A 25,254-nucleotide genomic window follows, 5' to 3' on the forward strand; every position below is an offset into this window, starting at 1 on the left:
TCCAGTTTCTCGGAGCACTAGGCCACTTTGGTGTTGAATAGATATACTATTAAATTAGTATCTAATTCTCTCACCCTTATTAATTAATTATATATATATATATATACTCTCATGCACACGCACATACACACACGTGTGTGCACGTATTTATTCATCAATATATCCCCCTGTCTTTGCATACATACATGGCGGGCGCGATGAAATGTTCCTGGATTTAAGTGTGTCACGAAAAGTCTGGCTGGGGACCCAACCTTCCGATTTCTTTTACAGAGTTTAGGAAAACTGAATGACCGATACAATAAGTGTGTGAATCTGAGAGGGGAATATGTGGTATAAAATCATTAACTGATCGTCCTTTGTTTTCTTTTCAGCACTCATTCGTGTATGGGTGTACGTGTGTGTGTATATGTGTATGTATGTATTATGTAAAAATTGAGAGAGTGACATAGACACGTGGGGTACGTACTTATAACAATTTATAAAGTGATAAATTGGCAGGTATAGTGCAGTCCTTGTCATTTCATTCCTTTTTTTTTTTAACGTTTTAAGATATCATAATGAAATGAAGTCATATATTTGTATTTCCAAATTAGAATCAATCGATTATATTCCTCCCTTACAAATATACAGTCCTGCGGCAATCTTAAGGCAGGTTCTCAATCTCACTCGACATGTAGAAGTTGTAATGAAATTGTGGGGGCATCCAAAAAATTTATTGCATTACGTTGGACGGCATTCCGTTTTAAACCCTGCAGTACTTGGTATCCTTTTATCTCACATTGGACGACAAATTATAAAATATTGTCCATGTTAGTTTAACCGACTATAATTCTTTTGCACAAATTCTTGGCTTTAGACGGATATGTGCAATCAATATTATCATTTGTACAAAATATATATTTGATTTTTTAATTTATTGTAAATTTAACAAAATTCTATTATTTCACATGTGATTACATCGCGCAGCGGAGGAGCAATGACCCAGTGGTTAGGGCAGCGGACTCTCGGTCATAGAATCGTAGTTTCGATTCCCACACCAGGCATTGTGATATTTATTTCTATGGAAAACTGAAGTTAGTAATTGTACGTGTATATTTTTTCATTACTTGATCCGGTAGCTATAAAATGTAGGTTGTTGACTTAGATGTCGATGACAAGAAAAGTCAATAGAAAAGAAATCATTACAAATCCGAGATTAGATTTTTCCGAAAAATAAAAACGATATTCAAGAAAGGATTATGCATATAAGCTGTCAAACAACAAACATTAAACTGGTATTGGAATAAAAATAATGCCACATAATTATAGCATTTACAAGACTTATCTAACAAATAGAAAATAAATATGAAGTCAGGTTGAAAACTATGCAAACTATGTAGTCATTTTGTTTTGTAGCAATAAAAATTCTTATCTGCTAACTAGCAGTGGAATAATTATAGACAATATCTGCAACCCATTTGAAATTGCGGTCATCTGTACAAAATATATATTTGATTTTTTAATTTATTGTAAATTTAACAAAATTCTATTATTTCACATGTGATTATGTTGCGCAGTGGAGGCGCAATGGCCCAGTGGTTAGGGCAGCGGTCTCGCGGTCATAAGATCGCAGTTTTGATTCCCACACCGGGCGTTTTGAATGTTTATTGAGCGAAAACACCTAAAGCTTCACAAAGCTCCGACAAGTGGTGGTGGTGAACTCTCCTGTATTTTTTTCACCGCAACTTTCTCTCACACTTTCTGGTGTACCTGTATTTCAAAGGGCCAGCCTTGTCACACTCTGTGTGACGCTTAATCTCTCCGAGAAGTACGTTAAGAGTACACGTATCTGTAGAATGCTCATCTACTTGCAACTTAATTTAATGAGCAGGCTGTTCCGTTGATCGGATCAGCTGGAACCCTAGTCGTCACGATATCGCGCAAATGTGCGACATAAGAACAGTAAAATTGTGGGTGCAATCAGCGATACTTTATTTTTAACTGAGGCGACGGGCTAACAGAGTCGTTGCCTCGCTCGGCAAAAGCTCGAGCGGCATTTCGTCTGCCTTTAAGTTCTGAGTCCAAATTCTGCCGAGATCGACTTTATCTTTCATTTTTTTCGAGATTAATAAAATATGTACAGGTTGAGCACTGGGGTCTATGTAATCAAATTTACCCCACCCCTACCCCACACTATTTTATTTACATCTACACAGTACGTTTCCCTTCAGATTATTTTCAACTGCACCATCAATTATCAAAGGGCTTTGAAAAAGACAGTAAAAGCCTGTAATAAAGTTAATAGGCTCTATACCGCAACTTAAACATATACGCATGTTTGTCTTCAAAATACTGTTCATATTTGCTGTGAGGAAGCTGATGCGCGGAGGAAATTGTACAAAATCCAACTAAAATCATTGCGTCTTTTCACTCGAATCACACTGCTATTACTTTACACATCGCTAATGCATGGTATGTGAAGTTCAGAAGTGAGATGTTATAACTAAAAATGGCTCTGACGAAAGTAGCATGAATTTTATAAGGTCGTTCAATTTGTCTCACTTGATCAATAGACCAGTTGAGTAAACATCTTCGTAATGTACCTATAATGACTACTGGAAGAGCTGTAAGCCAAATTTGCTCTAATAAAGGAATATGTAATGACCATTATTTTAAACCTGTTTCTAATTTATCACTCTGTATAAAAAACATCTACGGATTTATAGTATAAAATAGTGATGGACCATAACTTTGGACCCTCCCAGAAGATTACCTGAAGTTCTGTACTAATCTAAGTAATACTGTTAGCCTAGTGTGCCAACAGAGAGTTTGTATATAACTAGTTTTTATACGTAACACGCTCTTGATAGAATGATTGATTAATAAATTACAGGAAAGATAATGTAGATTAGTTTTGAAGCTGTACTGTGTTACTGAATATTTGCGTAGATTACAAAAATGTAGAAGAAATATACCGAGGTTAATAGTATTAAATTAAAATTTTGTATACCAATCACATCTGTAAAGTATTAAGATTTAACAAATCTGAAATTTGAAATTGGCTTGAGATCCAATTAAGACAATATTCTATTCATTCCTCCTCTCTCTCCCCCTCTCTCTCCCTCTGTCATCCAGAGTGCTAAAGATTCTGCCAGCTCGCCACTTTTAGCCTGTTTATAATAGAATTGTTTATTATAATCATTTCTACTGGAAGCACAAGTCCTCAAATTTGGGAAAATGGATTAAGCAGGTTACATCGACCCCAGTGCATAGCGGGTACTTATTTAATCGACCCCCAAAGATGGAAAGGCAAAGTGGATCTCGGTGGAATTTGAACTCAGAACGTAACGGCAGACGAAATAACGCGAAGCATTTCGCCCGGCATGCTAACGTTTCTTTATTGCCCACAAGGAGCTAAACATAGAGGGGACAAACAAGGAAAGACAAACGTATTAAGTCGATTACATCGACCCCAGTGCGTAAATGGTACTTAATCTATCGACCCTGAAATGATGAAAGGCAAAGTCGACCTCGGCGGAATTTGAACTCAGAACGTAATGGTAGATGAAATACGGCTACGCATTTCGCCCAGCGTGCTAACGTTTCTGCCAGCTCGCTGCCTTGTCATAATAATTACGATTTATTTACGTTACATATTACGCACCAATGCAAAGTAGATCCAGTTAGACTATACATATTACTGACAACTATTTTTTCCTGTTGTTGAATTGTATATCATACTCTCGATAAGGGAAACGAATTTCGTCTTTCAGAAGAAAAATCAGATATTTGCCTCATTGTTGCGACTGTTTTCATGTGCAATCAGCATAACAATTGCTGTATTCTGATGAAAAATATTCCTTACTCTGTGATTGTACAAAAAGCATCAGATATAACGAATAATTTACAAAACATCCATTCTTGTAACGATGGATGATTTAGCAAATCTGTATTGAAAAGCAATTGGTGCAATAATGTATTTTTTCACTTTGGCATGTTTCCCGCTTCGGAATCAGAATAATCTATTCACATTCTGAATCACTCTATCGGATATATATATCACATTCAGAATAACGTTTACAGAGTATGCACCCGACTTCATTCTTAAACGGGTTATGCAGTCAAGAAGGTAAGATGTTGAAGATAATGTGCGTTGCGAGAGATATTTAGATTATATTGCAATGAGAAACATGATAATAATTCCTTCTTTGCCTGAGTAAACGAAAATTTTTGCTTTGCATAAAAGCCTGAAAAACACTAAATCAAATAAGTGTTTATACAAATGGTGAAACAACCAAATAACAATATGTAGGGTTTAATAGCCAATATCCTTTTGTAACAATAAAATAAAAAATTTAAAAAATATCTGCACAAATTGTAAATATTTCCAGATTGTTTCTCGATAACGACAAATATTCAAATTTATCAGAAAACAATTTATGAATATTGCATACATTTCACAAATTCTCATGTCTTGACAACAACATTGGCTTTCAGTGAACTGTATCGAAATCCTGGAAAAAATGGAAATGCATTTCATTATGCACATTTTCTGTTTCGTGTGGCTGATCACTTATAACGTTATTCAAAGAAACAATTGCAACGGCACACATACACGATAGCAAGTCGCTGAATCCTTTCAGTGTTACTGCTGAATTGACAGGCAGGTCGTAAGGAAGATAAATTTCTTAAAATTATGTTTACACCATTAAAGACGCAGAATGCAATCACACATAGGGCAAAATTGAAACATAAATCATTCAACATTTTGATCTATCTCATTGTTATATGCACAGGTAACCCCAGTCGGTTTTAACCATTATTTCGAATCTTACTTAGTGAACTGTGAACTCTCTGCAACTTCACGTGCATTTAGTACAAATTGGCAGAGTCGTTAGAGCATCGAATATAATGTATAATGGTTTTAATTCCGGTAGTCTACTCTCTGAGTTCAAATCCCGCCGAGGTCACCCCTCGTTTTCATAGTTTTTATAAGTGAAGCACCAGTCAATAATATTTTAATTAAGAAGGAAATATAGGTAATTATCACCCTGAAGCTACATACGGAATCTTTTATCACATGCCAAAGTGAACGAACGTGTTACAAGTAGAGACTAAATATATTTTAAATCAAATGCCGCTATTTTACAAAATAAACAGACTTTGTATAATATAGCTATCGTATAAAAAATATCGGGATGATCATAAATCAAAGAAACCGTTTGAGCTGATACTAGTCAAAAAATAAATTTAATTAGGCATAATGTAAAATTCTTTGTAAGTGTGATTAATGGATTAAACAGGAATATTGTATCACTAGATCGTATGCCACTTAACTTGGAGTCATTTCGAATTAAAACATAGAGAGAGAAGTGTATAAATCATTCAGATAAAACTAACGTATTAATATCCAAATAACAACTATTTAACTGGGCACTTTTATATTTCTTTTATATATAATTCACTGCGAATATAGTAATAGATTACAAAACCAATGCATAAAGAAATTGTTAGATTTAAAAAAAATCAATATGATGGAAATGTATAAAACGATCTGCGCCATAGAGTATTTTTGCAGATATTAAATGGGGTTACGCGGTAAATGTGTATTTGTGTTTGATCGCTGAAATATAATAGAGTTACTTAATTGTTAATAGCCTCTGCTGGAAAGCAAGATCTACTGAAATGAATATTCAATCCATCATTTATTTACTCACAATACACTATTAGAAACCCGGCTTCACTAACATCAATAGGAGACTAAATTGATCAGTCTGATATATTTTAAGAGTGATTACTTTTCCTTGGTCCATAATATGTCTATTATTGTCTTGTCTATATTTCAATAAAATCTTCACGGTTCATGCTGACTGCAGCATTTGTATTCAAACATCTGATTACTGCTTCAGACACACTGAATCTTTAAATCGAAATATGGCTTCAATACAAGAGATATCAACAGATACGTCCAACCGAGTTATCCAATGATATTATTTATTGGATAGAAATTATTGATGAATTGAAAGCATCTGGAAATTCTGTTGCGATTACATTCAATCCAGAAATCTTCACGGTTCATGCTGACTGCAGCATTTGTATTCAAACATCTGATTACTGCTTCAGACACACACTGAATCTTTAAATAGAATATGGCTTCAATACAAGAGATATCAACAGATACGTCCAACCGAGTTATCCAATGATATTATTATTGGATAGAAATTATTGATGAATTGAAAGCATCTGGAAATTCTGTTGCGATTACATTCAATCCAGAAAATTAAATGTTGGTCAATGAAGTTTATTTAAAGATGCTATCTAAACTTCGCAATATCAGAATGTAAAAGTTTGACATGCTCAGAAGTTCATCAATTTTCTAACCGGTCCTAATTTACATTTTCAAAACAGCGACTGGATTTAAAGTAATCTTTCTATCTTGTGCCGTTGAAATAAGTTCTGTTCTTAATATTCTTTTCCACTATAGGCATTAGACCAGAAACTTTGAAATAGGTTGCTAATCAATTTCATCGACATCAGTGCTGACCTGATATGTATTTAATCGACCACGATAAGGTTAAAAGCAAACTCAATCACCACAAAATTTGAAATCAGTATATAAAGACGTAAGAAATGACGCTAAGCATTTTATCCGGTGCGGTAACGATTACGACAGCTCACCTCCTTAAATGCCGGTTTCAAATTTTGGCCAAGCCTAGCAAATTGAGAAATGCAGTAAGTTGATTACATCGAGGCCAACGTCCACCGGATCCTTTTTTTTTTATTGACTCCGAAAAAATGAAAGCAATGATCTATTATAATTCGACCTCGACGGAATTTGAACTCAGACCCTAAGGACGGACGAAATGCAGCTAAGTATTTTGTCCGGTGAGGTAATGATTCTGCTAGCTCACCGCCTTAAATACTGTTCTTAACGTTAAAGATGTATTTAAAGCAGCGAACTGGAAGAATATTTAGTGCGTGGGGAAAATTCCTAGCAGCATTTTGCCCGTCTATACGATCTGAATTCAAATTCCTCCGGGGTTGAGTTGCCTTTCATGCCTTCGGTATCGGTAAATTAATTACAGGTCCAGTCGATGTAATAGACTTATCCACTCACTCGAAATTGCTGCTCTTGTGTCAAAATTTTAAAAGAATATTAAAGGCGTATATTACTGCTTTCTTTGGCGGAAATGCTGCCAGACATGATTTCATAGCAGACAAGCTGCAATACTCGTTATGGTTTTGGAACATTACTTTGTAATCTGCCTTGAAACGATGATCAAGGTTTTTGAGAAACTCTACCATGTTAATGAAAGATAAGTTAATGAAACTGTAATATTGCGTTAAGCTTTGACCATACAAAACGATATTTTATTTCTAAGAATATAGCTGTACATTTACCACTCTTTTCTTGGTTCATGATCCTGATACCTTCCCAACTGAACAGCAGCCAGTTATCATCATTCCGTAAATCAATAAACATCGCATATCATAAGATATGTATTAACAAAGTATCTGTAAGTTACATCAATTTTATATTTCAGGTGTAACGCTTAACGTATAAGAATACTGACAGTAGAAATGTGAGTGATGTGTATCTTGTCATAAGCATTGCATTAAGTCATTACCGAGGGCTGTAAATATCACCAATTCAGTCCACCTATGAAACAATTAGCAATTGCATAAATGGTAAAAGTGACCGATAAAGGTAATATGAATGTGCGTTTAATCGATCATGGTCTTGCCTTAATATCAATTAAGAGAGAAGATAGGTTACACTTCTGTAAACTGTTTCACAGCATACATATATAAATGCCAGCTCACAATATTGCATGCGCATGTTCTATGTGGGGATGTATTTCATTTCGATGCAGAAACCTTGAAATCTGCATTACTTCCTCTATTGCATAGTAATTGATGAACTTAGCTATTCGGAGTAGAAGCCTTTCCAAACCAACAATTGCTTTTCACAGCTGCATGTCGCCCCCGTGTTTTCATTAAAATGAGATTAGATTTCAACTCGGAACATAGTCCGATACGGTAACAATCAATCACCTACAGTAAAAATTTGAAATGAAGAGAAGTGGAGCAGTCTCACTCGACAATCGAGCCGACGCTCTACAAATTTGAAGGTGGTATGTATGTATGTATGCCGGAGTAAGCACATAAATGTGAAACAAGGTGGAAAAAAGAGTACTCAAATACCAGAGGTAGAGTAATATGCTTTATTTAAAAGCAGCAGAAATATAACAAAAGCTGTTACTCAGAGTCTCACGTTCCCGTTAACAAAACTGTTCGACGAACGGGAACGTGAAACTCTGAGTAACAGATTTTGTTAATTTCTGCTGCAGTTAGATAAAGTATATATATATATATATATATATATATATATATATATATATATATGCATATGCTATGTACGTCTGTTTGTGTGCACTGTAGGTTAGTGTATGGTTAGAATTTACTTTAAAATAACTCTATCTCCTCAACTGCCCCTCCATATAATTTGTGCGAAGCCAATGCCTAGAACAAATTTTAAATAAGAAAAAAGAAATGTTATGACATGGCCAAATGTATTATAAAAAGAAACAAATATAAAATAAATGCTAATATGCTATTAGAGAATCAATTGAACTAACCGAAATCTGCTTTAGCAAAGGGAAAAAAAAAGAAATGTTTAAACTACCGCAGCCACCTATTTCTTTTGGAAAAAAATCTACAATAGTTAGTATAGCCGTCATTGGTGTAAGCATTTCATTATAACTTTCTGCATCTATATGAATGCCTACATATTCACATTTATACAGCTCCACACATAAGCGTATTAAATACACTATACTTTATAAGTACCATTAGTTTTAAAGAATGTATATGTGTGTGAATGTGTACATATATTGAAATACGTTTGCATATATATATATATATATATATATATATATTTGTGTATTATATCTATGCATCTGGGACCGCTGCTATGTATATCCTTATGTATTTTGTTACTGTTATTAACTATGATATTCCCATCTACTTTCTTAAAAGCTTTTATTGATTCTTGATAGGGAAAATATATTAGATAGGGAGAAAAATATAATCAATATAAAGTGTATAAACCATAAAAGTATATCATAGCTAGTCATGATGCCGTGGTGGTAATGATGATCTGTTATGGGTTAATAATAAATCAATAATATTGATATAAGTTAAGTGATAGGAATATTTGCAGCTCATAATTTCCAAGTCGATCGTTATACCAGCAAATCTCGTCGCAAAGTAGGAAATAATTAACTGGCACTTTAGTTATTGATTTCAAAGCGATAAAAGATATGGTTGACCCCCAGGTGAAAATTGAACTCCAAACGCAGATAGACGGGATAAATAGCAACAAGCATCGTAACCGATGTTCTAGTAACTCTGCCAAATCAGCCACTTAGATACTTCTAGCTAACAGCGATTATCGTGTTCGAATTTAATCAAGTTACGGAAAGTTTACACTTAACCAAGGCCGTGTAAGCTTTTGTTTTCCTCTCTAGTTTCAGCTCAGAGCTGCAGCCACGCTGATGCACCGCCGTTTTGCTACACAATTGTTACTGAGAGCCAACTCTAATATGTGGCACTTGGTGAAGAATGTAGTTTGATGTAGCTACCCTCATTTGCACCTCTTGCCGCGAGGTAGGTTCATTTGGAACTCTCGACAGGAAGAGGTCCAGCTTTGATCTAAAAGCCCCTACATCTACTTTGTGCAGGTTCCTCAGGCTCTTTGGGAGAATATTAAAAAGCTGTGGGCCCCTGAAACCCAGGCTGTTGCAATAACTGGTCCTGAAGCGCGATGGGGTTGCTGGGTTCTTTGGCATTATAATTTAATTATGTTCGTGTTAAGCTTATGCATGTAGCAATGAAATACTTTATATTTGCTAAGTTTTTGGTAGGTCTTGACAGATACGTTTATATCGATTGGGACAGTCATATCAATGAGGAGGCATGTTCTTTGTCTGAAGACTTTCAATATGATGTCTGGCCTATTTGCATCTATCCTTCTGTCAATTCGAATGGTGAAGTTCCAGAGGAGTGAGATGTGGTTATTTTCAAGCACTGGAGGTGGATTGTGTTCCCACCAGTTTTTTTTCATGGGGCAAATTCATGTTTTTGCAAATTACCCAGTGAATATATTGTGCAGCTCTATCATGCCTGTTGAGGTACTCTGTAGGCGCTAGAAGACTGCATTTGGAGACAACATGATCAATGGTTTCATTTTGTTGTCGGCATACACGACATGTTGGGCTACTGCCGTTCTTTAATATGTTGGCCTGGTAGTTTCTCGTTGGTAGGCCTTGATCTTGAGCTGCTATGATAAAGCCCTCTGTTTCAGATTTTAAGCCAGATGCCATTAGCCATTGATGGGTCAGGGCTTTGTCAATATCTGCATTATTCGCTCTCTTTGGGTATTTGCCATAGAGATTTTCTTGCCATTTATTATTCAGAATATCTATGGCGCAGTTTTGGCACGGGTTTTCATGCGCCTAGCTTTTCTGTGCTTGTTTCTTGTATGTCTATCTCTAATTCCGAAATTGGTTGTATTCGGAATTCACTTAGATATTCCTTTGCCTGTTTTGTTACTGAGTATGATGCTTTCTTGTTTTCATGTTTTGAGACAAGTTTTAACATCCAGTCCTCAGACTTATTCAGGTAGGTGTCTAGGCTACTTGTTGCAATCGTCATTGTTATTGCCAGTTGCAAAAGACCACGGCCTCCCTCTTTTCTTGGCAGATAAAGTCGTTCTGTATCTGCCTTAGGGTGGTGCATTCTATGCATTGTCAACAGTTTTCTTATTTTTCTGTCGAGCTGACATATTTCAGTAATTGACCAGTTAACAGTATTGAAACTGTAAGTCACGACTGGTATGGCTAATGCATTGATCGCTTCGATCCTGTTTCTTGCATTCAGCTCTGTCTTGAGTATTGCTTTCACTCTTCGATAGCATTCTCTCCTGATCATTTCCATCATCTCTGAATGCCTTAATCCGTTCCCTTCAATTACCCCTAGGTACTTGTAGCTCTCCGCTGGGTCTAGTTCTTTTATGACATTCTGCTGGTCAAGGTTAACGTTACATGTTTCTGTCATTTTTCCTTTGATAAAGGTAGCTTTTGCACATTTATCGAGGCCGAATTGCATTCTGATGTCGTCACTAAATTGTTGACTATCGCTAGTACGAGCCTTGAGTTGTTGGTCATTTTTTACAAAGAGCTTAAATCATTCATGTAAATGAGATGATTTATATATTTATCAAACATTTTATACCCGTACTGCGCGTCATGAGCAGTTTTGAGTGAGGTATTAAGGCAAAACAAAAGAGGAGTGGTGACAGTGAGTCACCCTGGAAAATGCCACACGAAATTTTTACATCACCAGCATTTAGGATTCATTGTCACTGTTCAGAGATGTGTTCGTTGGTCTCCATGATCTCATACTTACAGTCAAAAAGTTTCGCAGAGTAGGTGCTATCTTATACATTTCCAGGCATTTCCTAATCCAGCTATGTGGTAGGCTATCAAAAGCCTTTTTATAGTCTATCCAGGCTATTGATAAGTTTATGTGTCGTTTGTGACAATCTTCTAAGATCATCTTATTGATGAGTAGTTGATCTTTACAGCCGTAGAATCCACGTTTACATCCTTTCTGTTCATTAGGGAATATGCTTCTGTCTGTTAGAAAACTATAAGTATATTCCGTCAGGACAGATGTTAGCGTTTTGTACATTGTTGTTAAGCAGGCTATGGGTCTATAGTTTTTTGGTTCATTTGTTTCTTCACTTTTTGGAAGCAGGAATGTTAACCCATTAACTAGCCAAGGAGGCATCCTACTAGGGTGTTGCAAAACATCATTGTACAGTTCTGTTAGCAGTTCATGGCTCTCTGGGAAGGCATTCAGCCAGAAGTTAGGAATTTTATCCTTTCCTGGAGACTTCCATTGTTGCTTGACCTCCTGAGAGCAGATCTTATTCTTCTACCATGACACCCTCCCACTTTGCTCTTCTAAGGGGTCCAGTTCTGTCGATATTCTGTCAATCCAGGGGGCCTTTTCGTTGTGTGTTTTTCTTCAGCACAAATTTATTCCAAAATCCCTGCACTTCTTCTTTTGATGGTACAGACCTTGCAGTAACGCTGTTTTTCCTATCTTCCTGTAAAAATTCTTGGGGTTATTTTGAACATGTTGTTGTCCTTGAAAAATCTAACACGCTTTTCATACCTCGCTATGCGGCAGCTTGCAGCTTTGGAGATACTTTTGTTTGATGGTTTTCTGGTTGCATCAATATCAAGTATAGTTTTCATATTGTATTTTTTCAGCATTTCTGGGTTTTTGTAGGTTTGGTAGTCTTGTGAGCCTTAAGGTTTTTCAAATATTCAATGTCAGATCTAAATAGTTTAATTCGTTGTTGCAGACGCTCTTGCCAAGAAGGCTTTTTGTGGGAATGTTGCCGTTTTCTAATCTTTACACCACATAGGATCGTTGAGATTTTCGCGGATGCATAGTATAGGTGGTTGAGAGTTGTGATATCAACATCATTAGCTGAAATTATATCCCTAAGTGCAAGCCGGATTTTACCAATTATTTTCATATTTTGGTTAGAGTTGCGGATTTTAGGGATTGTATCACGTTCATCCATGCTGGTTTCTTTAATTTTCAACCATTCAATCATGATTTGATTTTTAGCTCATGTAGTTCTGTTGGGTCAATATTGTTGTGACTTTCTTATCTATTGATGTTCATCTGTCTTCGTGTTTATGATTGTTCAGGGAGTATTTCACTTTGCCTATCACTTATACTAACTCTTTCAATCCTTACTTCGTTTTTATCAGCCCTGGGCTGGTCTATAATTATTTCCTCTGTATGATCTTCTCTAGCTGCAGCTTCGTTCATTTTATCCGATATTGCTTGTCTAACTTGATCAATCTCTACTTCAGTCAGTAATTTTTTTTATAATGTTTCTTCTGACGTTGACAAGTTTGTTACTGTCTATGTAGGGTCTTACTTCAGGGTGTTTCTGTCTCCAGTTTAAGTATGTTTGTACAGTGTTAGATTTATCTGTGAGGAAATATATGGCATGGTAGAAGGCCTCAAGAACTTCTTATTATCTTCCCTAGACCATGTTTCCTTTGCGGTTTATTGTTGATTTGTTGAATTTGAATAGTCATGCGAGCTGCCATTTATTAAATTAATTAGGAGATGGAATCTGTCAGTTGTACGGTTCTCTACACGTAAGGCATTGCTCGTTAGCGCATATTTTAAGGCTAGCAGATCGTTTCGTCTGTATTTTTTGTTGATAGTTTTATCTTCCGAACTTTTTTCCCTTCTCTTCCTTTTTTCCCTATTTTCTCTGTCTCCTTCTTCCCCATTTTTCCTTCCTTCATTTCACTTCCTCTTTTAAAACTTATAAAAGTTTCCCTTCTCCTGTATTAGTTCGGAATAATGGAATAGATAACGGAGAGGACAAGAGAGAAAAGAAAAAAAGGGATCTGTCAGTTATTATTGTTAATACTATCACCTTCACCACCATCCCCATTATCATCATCATCAACATCACCATCATCATCATCAGTGACATTGTTTTATGTGTAGTCACAGCCACCATTAACACCACTACTGCCATTGTGTGGGGGAATGGTTGGTTAAAGAGGTCATGTTCTATGGGTCTATAAATAGATTCAGCAGATGGTGGAGACAAAGGACGTTAATGGTCAGTAAAAGGTCAAACCTGTTTACATTTATTATTTTTTTCCTTTCTCTTTTCTTCCTTTCCACATGCATATGTATATGTATATGTATATGTATACTCACACACACATATTATCTGATGTTTACGTCGATGATTTTTTTTTTAATTTCTGAATTCAATGTTATGTATATATTTTTTAAATTTCTGAATTCAGTTGTATGTATATATTAGCAGGTGCTTAATTCCATAATTTTTTATCGTGCATTTAATTGTGCTGTTACAATAAAAGGCAATTTAAAAGGCAATTTTACACATTCTTATAGTCATGAGAGACGACTAAATGTAAATGTTCACACAGAATTGGAAATATTTGTTTCTAATTTTTCTTGTTACGTGTACGTTTGTAAGAGCTGTAGATATGTAAGTTCCTTAACTTATTTTGAGGGAAATTCAAATTACTCACAGAAAACAGTAGATCTTCCAGTTTTCTACAGTTGTTTTTTTCAGTTGTCCTGCTGGGTTCGCTGTTGCCAGTTCAGAGCATCGGAAAAATACGTCCATCCTCTGTCATGTCCAGCCGATTATTATTATTATTATTATTATTATTATTATTATTATTATTATTATTATTATTATTATTATTGTCATTTATACTCACAAGAGATTTGGAATCTGCATGTTTGATGCAATCACTTGCCGGGGCACACCCAGCGCCCTAGGACAAGTGAAGGTTAAGAGATGTTGAAATATAGCTGAAAGCTTGGGGAGGGGAAGTAGGGAAATATCTCCATGTAATACAAACACAAACATTTACATTGATAGGGTTTTTCTAAGGATGTGGGCAGTACTTATTAGCACAATCTTTTGGATTTCCTTGAGACATGGTTCTCCAGGGATATTGTCTAGGTGTTTCTGACATCCCTTTTTTATCATACCTAGGGCACCTACAATAACAGGAACAGTTTTTGTTTTAAGATTCCACATCTTTTGTATTTCGATTTCCAGGTCCTTATATTTACTAAGTTTGTCAAATTCCTTTACGTATATATTTTTATCAGTGGGGACGCTTATCTCTATTAGTCTGCAGGTATTTTCTTCCCTGTCTTTAACAATTATGTCTGGTCGATTAGCCTTGATCGTTCTGTCAGTGTTGACTGGAAAATCCCAGAGGATGGTGACATTTTTACCTTCAACAACTGGCTGAGGATGGTGTTCATACCAGTTAGCAGGAGTGACGAATTTGTAGTGTTTACATATCTTCCAATGTATATACTGTCCTACCCTATCGTGGCGATTTTTGTATTCGTTTGGTGTCAGCACAGGACATCCCGAAACGAGATGGTCCATTGTTTCGTCATCCCGAAACGAGATGGTATATTGTTTCGTCATTATTATTATTATTATATTATTATTATTATTATTATTATTATTATTATTATTATTGCAGCGAGCTGGTACAGTCGTTATCACGCTGGGCAAAATGCTTATTGGTATTTTGTCCGTCGCTACTTTCTGAGTTGAAATTCCGCTGTAGTCAACTTTACCTTTCATTCTTTCCGGGTCGATTAAATAAGTACCAGTTACGCACTGGGGTCAATGTAATCGAATCAATCTCTTCCTCCTAATGTGAGGCCTTGTGCTTCCAGTAGGAAGGAGTATTATTATTATGATTATTATTATTATTATTATTATTATTATTATTATTATTATTATTATTATTATCGTAATCATCATCATCATTATCATTTATTGTCTTTGCACAGCTTCTAACACCGAAGATGTACTATGGTAGAATTGTTTGCGCATTGGACGAAGCGGTATTTTTCCCGTTGCTACGTTCTCAGCTCAAATTTCGCCGAGGTTGATTTTGTCTTTTATCATTTCGGGGTCGAGAAAATAATTACCAGTTGCATACTGGTGTCGATCTAATCAACTGACTCCCTCCCACAAAATTCCAGGCCTTTATGCCTACAGTAGAAATTATTATTATTATTATTATTATTAGTAGTAGTAGTAGTAGTAGTAGTAGTAGTAGTAGTAGTAGTAGTATTAAGGTGGTGTTCTAGCAGAATCGTTAGCGCGATGGACGAAATGCTTAGCGGTATTTCGCCCGTTGCTACATTCTGAATTGAAATTCCGCGGAGGTCGATTTTGGCTGTCATCGTTTCAAGTCGATAACTTAAGTACCAGAGAAAAACTGGGGTCGATGTAATCGACTAGTCTTCTCCCCAAAATTGGTGGACCTGTGGAAAAATTTGAAACCATTATTATTATTATTATTATTATTATTATCATTATCATTATTATTATTAATATTATTATTATTATCATTATTATTATTATTATTATTATTATTATTATTATTATTATTATCATTATTATTATTAATATTATTATTATTATCATTATTATTATTATTATTATTATCATTATTATTATTATTATCATTATTATTATCATTATTATTATCATTATTATTATTATTATTATTATTATTATTATTATTATTATTATTATTATACAATATAAGTGATTATACTTTTGTATAATCACTTATATTTTCAGAAATTTAGATTCCGTATGTCTTGTGTGTGAACTGTAGCAGTAACGCTGACTGAAAGAATTCTGTGATGTGCTATCGGAATGTTTGTGACAGTAGGATTGTTTCTGTCAATGTAGTAAGAGATGGCTATCCAATAGAAACAATGAAAATATTATATGTAATCAAATGCATTTCCGTTTTGATAGTTCACTGCAAGGCAATCCTGTCGAAAATATATTTGAGGATTTGTCAAGTGCATTCGTGTTTATAAATTGTTTTCTGATATATTTGAACATTCGCTGATATCGAGAAACAATAGAGAATTATTTTTATTGCACGATGTTATTTAAATTTCTCTATTTTTGCTACAGATTTGTTAGATATTGAATCTTATATATTGATACTTGATAGTTTCACCATTTGTACCGAATACAAATATTTGACTAACTATTTTTGTCACTTTTAAGCGAAGCTAGTATTACGATTATTTTGGAGACTTTTCTCACTCAAATAATAGCTAAATATATGTACGTATTTTACCATTTGTCTCTCTTTTTGCGACGCAAATTATTTTCAATAACATTTCCTTTTCTTTTTGATTGCATAACACATTTAAACCATAAACCGGGTGCATTTATTGCTCATGTTAGTCCGAATGTGATATATATCCGATAGAGCGATACAGAATCTAGATAGATAATTCTGATTTTGAAGCAGGGAATCTTGCCAAAGTGGGAAACTGCATTATCGCTTAAATAGATTTTCAATACAGATTTGCTAAATCATCCATCATTATGAGAAAGGATGGTTTGCCAAGTGCTCTTGATATCTGATTCTTTCTGAACACTTACTCAGTAAGGTAAATTTGTCATCAGAATTTGACAATTTTTATGCTTAGTGAGCAAATACACCAGTACTATCAACGGGATAATGGCCTCATTTTTCTTCTTAAAGTGATAATTGTTTTCCTTAACAACGGCAAGTTATAAAAATGGACAACAGAGCGAAAGTTGTGTGCAATAAATATCGCCCAACTGGATGTTATTGATATTGGTGATTAATATATGCAACGCTAATCCTTCTAATTACCTGTAAATAGCTAATATCACTTTGTGACAAGAAGCGAATTTCTCAATTTAGATTTTACTTTAAAACCGATGTGGGTTATTTCTTTAATAAATTCGATAATACCTGTAGGTACAACTTTAGAAGCGCTTTCTGTTCTGTAAATACACTTTATGGAGAGAAGCTCTACACTAAATACTCACAAGAGATTTGGAATTTATAAGCACTACTCTATTTCCGCGTGGAAATTTCTATGTTTGCATATATATTATTCAAGACCGAGGTACATTCTGGTATGTATACAGAAGGATATACGAAATTTTACAGAAACTTAGAGTGAGGATACTTTCGAGAGTGTTGAAGTCGAAACATATAGTAGTTTTTTTTTTACGGTAAATTCTACTTTGAAAATTCGGATTTCAGTAATTCTTACTTGGGAATATTCAAATGCTTCACACGTATAAACTGTGAATCTAAATAAATAAAATATTTCGTTTTCAACTACATTATGCAAATGAATGTATCAAGTTCGAACAGACATTTTCGCAAGTTTGTTTATTGAATGCTCTTGGTATATACTGTCGACAAATAGATTGTTACTACATGTCGATTTGGCATTGCATGCTTACAAATCAATTTTAAATTATAGAGTTCTCCGTGACATGTAAAATACATATTTCAAGACAATAAAAATCCTCGTAACGAGTCTGAGGTACAAAATGCTATGCATAACGGCTATGAAAATGTGTCATTATTTAGAGCAATTGGTATAAATTTCTATGAATCGGTTACAAAAGTTAGGTGTCTCATGTTTACTTTAAAACGAAATTCGGAAAAGCATTTCTTTACTTAAGGAATGATTGTACTCCATGTTGTATCTGCTCACCCGCAGCCTTGTGGCAGTAGCCATTGTAAACAATTCCAAATTATCATATCTTTAGAATAACTTCTCTGATAAGTTCTGTTTTTTTTTTTTTTTTGCAGTCTTCGATTCCAATTTGTTCCAAAAATACCAGCATCGTAGTACTCTTTTGCTCTGCAGGACGTACAGGTGCCTTATGGAAATTCTCTTCATCGAGACCAAACCATTAAAATGGTCCTCTGTCAATATTGATATAACATACGTCGGCCAGCTGGTAGTAACCTTAGCACGCCGGCCAAAATGCTTAATGGCCTTTCGTACGTCTTTACGGTCTGAGTAAAAAATTAACCGAGTCGACTTTGCCGTTCATCCTCTCGATGTAATCGACTTACCCGGCGTCCTGGTGTCAAAATCTCAAACCAACATTAAGAGAGTATAAGACGGCAAGATGTGAAAATAGTACGTCGGGCCATTTCATGCGTGTTTACGCTTTGAGTTCAAATTCCCTCGAGGCTGACTCTACCTTTCATATGTCGGAGTAGATAAAATATGTACCAGTGGAATACTGGGGTCGATGTAATCGACTCACCCATTCGCTCGAACTTGCTGGTTTTGTGTTAAAATTTGAAATCAATATCAAGACAGCATAAAAACCAGACACATAAAATACCATAAATACTGATGTTTCCCAGTCTATTGTCTTTTACAGCATCTAATTTCTGATGCTTCTATATATCAAGTCTCAATATGTGCAGAGCTAGAGCACTCAGAAAATAACACGGTATCTTAAAGTAGAAAGGACAAACTGTGAGAGTTATATAGTTTCATAAATTTTACGACAATGTAGGCACAGGTTTCTTAATGCATGAACGTTATTTTAATAATCAGATTGTTCTGAAGTGGCAGGTCTTCTGGCAACAACATTTATTTAATGTTTCTCATTCACATTGTAGATTTTCTGAAGGTATAAATGCAAAAAATATAAATATAGAAATATATCCTCGTAAATTATATATGTATATATATATATATATATATATATATATATATATATATATATATATATATATATATATATATATATATGTGTGTGTGTGTGTGTGTGTGTGTGTGTGTGTGTGTGTGTGTGTGTGTGTATGTGCGTGTGTGTGTGTGTGTATGTGTGTGTGTGTATGTGTGTGTGTGTGTGTGGTGTGCGCGCGTGTATGTGTGTGTGTGTATGTATATAAATATAATTAAATGTATAGTAGATAGATAGGTACATAGTTAGATAGATATGGGGATCATTTTATGTTTTGTGTGTGTGTGTATGTATATAGGTGAATATTGTGATGTCTGAAAATCTACTAAAATTATAGTGTATACCACTAGAGTTCAGAAACATAGGATTGTCAACTCACCAGTAAAGTAAGTAAAACATTCTGATATCATAACCGTTTCAAAATATTACCGTAACGATAATGATTTATAGGTAGTCTCACGGGGGAGAATTATAGAAACAAGTCATGAGATCTCAATGCAAATGGAAAATAATCCAATTAATCATTCTTTTCCTGCCCACAAAAATTTTATATTTAAAAGCATACTTTTTTACATTTGTCTATAGATAGAATATCGTTTACCTCTACTCATCACAAATATTCATTCTTGACTCTACTACTAGATGAAATGTAATCGAAATGTTATAGAAGATGATATCTCACAGCTCTACTTGATATGGTCTATATTATTGACTTTGGAAGCTTGAGTTTCTATGCAGCGAAATTTTAACTCAGAATGTAGTATATTGGGCCTCAAAGCTGCGAGGCATTTTGTCTAGCTCACACGCCTGCCTTTTTACCAGGATCAAACTAGAGGTGAGATACAGAACACAGTAAATTTTACCAACATATAAAGATTCGTGGCATTTTTGACACTAAATAAAATACTCAGTATTCATTAAAATACGAGGTCTTATCAATAAGTATCCGGACTGCTGCTATAGGAACGAAGTTAAAACAAGCAGAGTAAAGCCGTTTGACAAAAATTGACCTTGATCCCCCTTTTTTGTGTGTATTAAGTTTTAATGTTCTAGCTCACTACCACTGTTTACAGCATTGCTTGGAAGGAGAGTGTGTAGCGTGTGATCGTCGCACTGACCATGACACAGAAAATTGTCATGGTGATACCTGCTCAGAATCATATACAAAGTTGCAGAAAGTGTATGAAGAGGGGTATATGAGCTCACACAAGTGTACGAGTGTTTCAGACGTTTTTAAGATGGCCGAAAAATTGTCGATATTGACGAACGTTCTGGGATATCTACAACCAGCAGAACCGAGAAAAACATCGCAGATATGCGTGCAACTAAGAGGGGAAATCGTCGAATCACCAACTATGAGTTATCAGAGTATGTGCAGATTAATTACTATTCAGTTCAGTCCAATATCACGTGTCTGCCAAATTTGTACCAAAGCCGCTTTGAGTTGTCCAAGAAGACACTCGGGTATCAGGTGCAAAAGACCTCTTCGATCGTGTCGAGAACCAAATTAAACTTTTTGAAAGCTTTGCGTAGGCATCTGAGCAGGTATCACCAAGCTTTTGGCAACATTTGATGCAAATTCTCCGCTCAACTTTCTCTGTCATGATCAATGCGACGATCATACGCTACACGCCTTCCTTCTAAACACTGTTGTAAACATCAGAAGTGAGCTAGAACGTTAAAACGTACTGTTCATGCACAGCAGTATTAAAGCAGCTTTACTCTGAGTGCTTTAGCTTCGTTACTATGACACCAGTCCGAGTACTTATTGATCAGACCCCGTATTACTAACTACTCAGCGCAATACCATTCAGAATCTTTACCATCACTACAGTTACGCTATATGAGGAAATTTTTTTTCGGAAATGATAGTTTTCCTTATATACCACCAATAAAATAGATATGAATTCTTCTAATTTTCGTAGTTTTGAAGTATAAAAATATATACAACTTACTCCGAACGTTGTATATGGAATCTTGTAACTTGTTGCATGAATCTTCTTCTGAAAATATTTTGCATCAGTTAACACTCGCTTAAAACAACGGAAGACGTTTTTCTTAGCAGATACGGACTGATAAACCTTCATTACTACATGGTTAAAAAGTATATTTTTCAACTCTACTTCATCCACTTGTTTATCCTCCATAAATCAGATGAATCCTGTAGAAAGCTATATATATATATATATGGTATAATTTATATTCCATTATGAACTTTGCGTGCGCTGCTTATAAAAGTGTAAATGCTTAATCCTTCATGAATATCTATTCCAATTCTCGGGATAGCTTATCTTGGATTTGTAATAATTATCTTTGCATTGACTTTTCTTGTCACGTACACTGCAGTGAATAATCTAAATTTATTCTACACTAGATATCGAATAAATGCACGCTAATGATATTAGACATTATTTTTGTGTATCATAGAACACTTAACTAAATGTGAGACAAACTTCGACATGACTCACGCAGTGAGAGAAGATAACTAAATAAAATTATGTATCAAAGGAGATCTTTGAACGTTTTGTCCTGAATAATCATTTCAGTCTCCACTTTATAATAATAATAATACTTTTTCTTTCTAATTTAGTTATATGACATGAATAAATTTTGAATGAATGGCTAGTTTATTTTATCAACACAAAAATGTTAAGAAGAAACTTTTGACTCCAAGGGTTTTGAATCGAAAACGTAAACAATAGGAGAAAATACAGCAGATAAAAAATTACACTCAGAAAGCCAAATGAAGAAATACTGTACATAGTAACGAGGATTCCAGAGAACGATCGACGATAATTGAAAAATAATTAGAGTCTACTGTGAACAAAACAATATATCTATTCTGTGCCTTTCGGGATCGATAAATTAAGAAACAATTGCGTGCTGAAGTTGAGCAAATCGACAGGCCCCCTCGCCAAAAATTTCGGCCCTGTGCCTAGAGTAGAAAAGAATATATACATTCTGTATTACATTTTATCATATGTCTGTGTGTGTGTCTGTTTTATTTAAGCCATCCCACTGATGTTACTCAGTAGTTTTCATAACATGCCACCATGGTCTTAATGAAGACTGGGGCGTGGTTTTCACATTCCAGTTTGTCCTGGGCTTTTTCATGCGAAATTGCTTTTGCTTCACCGCCAGCAGCTTGGAGACCAATTTCACCGACACTCTCCGCGTACAAAAAAGCTTCGCTGAAATTCACTGACCCGGAAATACACCGATCCTGTTCTTATTTCCACTTCATGAGCAATTTCTTAGATTGTTACACGACGGTCTGTCATGACCATTCACCGAAACTTTTTAATCGGCTCCTCGTTTCAGCTGCAAATGGCCTGCCTGAGTATGCATCGCTCTTACAGAGGTGCAGCCATGTTTGAAACAGTTGTACCACTCTTTGATCTGCGTTTTGTCCATCATCGCCAAAGTCCTGCTGAATATTCTGGATGGTTTGAGCTTCAGTATCAAGTTTTTGGCAAAGCTCTTTGCAATATCTCTGCTCAATGTGCATGGCCATCTTGAGTGAAAACGGAAATTCCGACGAGCGCTGATTATATGTCTCTACTCTAGGCATAACCGCCGGTAAATGACCGGCCCGAAAGTTTTTGAAGGTGCACAGGAAGGGTGGCTTCACCTCCCACCTAAGAGGATTTTCTCCCAAGTGGTAGTAGTGGTGGAGGTAAAAAATAAAGTCAGATTCTTTTTGAACCGAACCCATGTGTGTGAGTGAGTGTGTGCGTGGTGGGGTATGTCTGTCTGTCTATGCCTGTTAATTATAGAAAATTAATGAATAATATAGTTTTTATTCTTCATACCTACTAGCGAAAATAATGGCATGTTTCACCCTTGTTTTAACCTGATCAATTCATTGTGGTTTCTTTTCGTGATTAGTGCGATAGCTTATCGAATACAGTTCAATAAATAGATGAACTGAATCAAATAGCTTGCTTTTATCTGTCTGGTGCCGATAAACAAAGTATTGGTTTTTCGCAATGGAGTAGCAGGGACGCTAGATTGCTGCATAGAGTGACGTGCAGCATTTGTCCAAGTACTTCGCGCTCTTCAGAATTCAAATTTTGCCGTATCTTGCTTGGAGATCGATATACTTATTCTTTCATTTAGTATAATACTATGACCTAGTTTTTCGGTGTATCTTGCATTCAGTGAATTTGTCAATTTTCTTTTAAATATTCGCATCATTTCTTGTCAAAAGAACAATGAATTAATTATATGAGTATAGAAACCGATGCCGTAACCATTGGAGCGAACAACGTACATTGTCGGATGAATGATCAGAGAAATTCGAAGCAGTTTATCTAAGGCGCCCTGAGAACAAATAAAGGCTGCGGTTTCAAAACTGGATAGAACTATTAATGAACGCATTTGAAATAAATAATATCGTATAACACCACCACAATTTCGCACTCAGTCAGATTGATTTCGTACAAAAATTAATATTGGCTCTTGGCTCCCGAAAAAAATCTTCTTTTGGACGCATTTGATCATAAAATGATCAAATGTACCGCACAGCATTGTGGCAGTCATTTCTGCCGCATTTACATATTTAAAAATATTCTTTGATGAGAGGTTGTAAGGCAGTGGCCATGCCCATCTTTTGGGAAGCCTCGGAGTTTGTTGGAAATATGTGAAAATATTTGTCTCAGGTACCTTGCGTCTTCGAATGATGGTAACAGCATAAGTTATGTTAAAGGTATACAAGTGTTAGATGGTACTCTTAAACGGACCTTTTGAATGACTGTATTTCTCAAGAACAATAACGAGGCATCATTCGGGTTTCCTTACAGTTTTGTCCACAGATTGGCTTTGGTTGAACTGAGAGTAAAAACACTTGCTCTGCTGAGTGAGCTATGTAATTGTGAAGAGAAATTCTTAAACATACATCTATGACTATCAAACACACTTTTAGGCTGAAATCATCGATTTTTATGTAGGCGCAACGTCTAATATGTAGGCCATTATTACAGTCGATTAACTCGCTCCCTTTACATTAATCATTCTTTCTTCTATCGTCCTCAAAGGATTAAATGTAAAATTGACCATGACGCGATGCGAAATCAGTAGGTTAAGCGACATAACTAAATACAACATGACATTACGTGCCCCGCTTTACCATTGCAGATAATTAACTGCCCACTGTGATTCAGAACCCAATACTGAAAGCAATAGTGTCTCAGTGCTTAATATTTATTAGAATCTTAATATTGATTTCTACGTAACCTGACGTTAGAAAATTGTAAGGGTAAATTAGTAGGTTGAATCGACCGTAGCATATTTTGGTTCTCTAATTAGTTTATAGATGCCAGACAGATGACACGCACAGTCGTACATAAAAGAGAAGCATTGAATAATATTCGGCATTTAATCCTTCACTTATATATTTCAAACAGGCTATCGCCTTCAACTAATGTTAATATTGCACCATATATTTAAGTATGTGTTATATTTGAGGGTATCTATCTCCCCCTTTCAACTGTTTCGCTTCGATAACGCTACTAATATATATACAAATTCATGAAGAATAAAGACTAATACTTTACACATAAATTAGAATTTTTCTTCTGCATATATGAACGCCTTGTAGGTTTTCTTTTTTTTTTTTTTGTTAATAACGTTACAGTTATTTCTTTTTCGAAGGGGGTTTCTTTTAATTTCCTGTTTCACATGTACTTTAAACAAAAGGAAAATACAAAAAGAAATAACCAATGATATCTAACATCGACTTTTTACGTTCTCGTCTATAACATTATCTATAATCAAGTTGCAGTGGATTTCATTTGTTCTTTCTTATGCTTAACATCGTTGCAATCACTAAATGGGGAGAAAAAAAAGTAACTCTCGCGTCACTTTACATTTCAAATATACGTAAATTTGTGCTTCTCTGCACACAATTGGTAAATTCATATTCAGGATTCAATGACACTCAGAAGGATTTTTCATTACGTCTTCAATATGTGTAGGTTTGCAATAGAGTTTAGCATTTCTTAATAAAAGATTCCTATGTAATTTTGTAATTTGGCGTACATGCGGAAATTCTCTGACACAATAAAAGAAAGGTG

General features: G+C 35.2%; 1 long non-coding RNA gene across 1 annotated transcript; it reads right to left on the reverse strand.

The window, feature by feature from the left end:
• Nucleotides 1-247: 247 nt before the first annotated feature.
• On the reverse strand, nucleotides 248-14,656 carry LOC118764702. Its single transcript, XR_005000508.1, has 3 exons — nucleotides 14,645-14,656; nucleotides 3,197-3,201; nucleotides 248-373 (listed from the first exon to the last, which is right to left on the reverse strand). It is a non-coding gene; the product is annotated as an uncharacterized LOC118764702 (long non-coding RNA).
• Between the last annotated feature and the right edge of the window lie 10,598 nt (nucleotides 14,657-25,254).

This window comes from Octopus sinensis, linkage group LG9, assembly GCF_006345805.1.
Source record: "Octopus sinensis linkage group LG9, ASM634580v1, whole genome shotgun sequence".
In the NCBI taxonomy this organism is placed as follows: domain Eukaryota; kingdom Metazoa; phylum Mollusca; class Cephalopoda; order Octopoda; family Octopodidae; genus Octopus; species Octopus sinensis.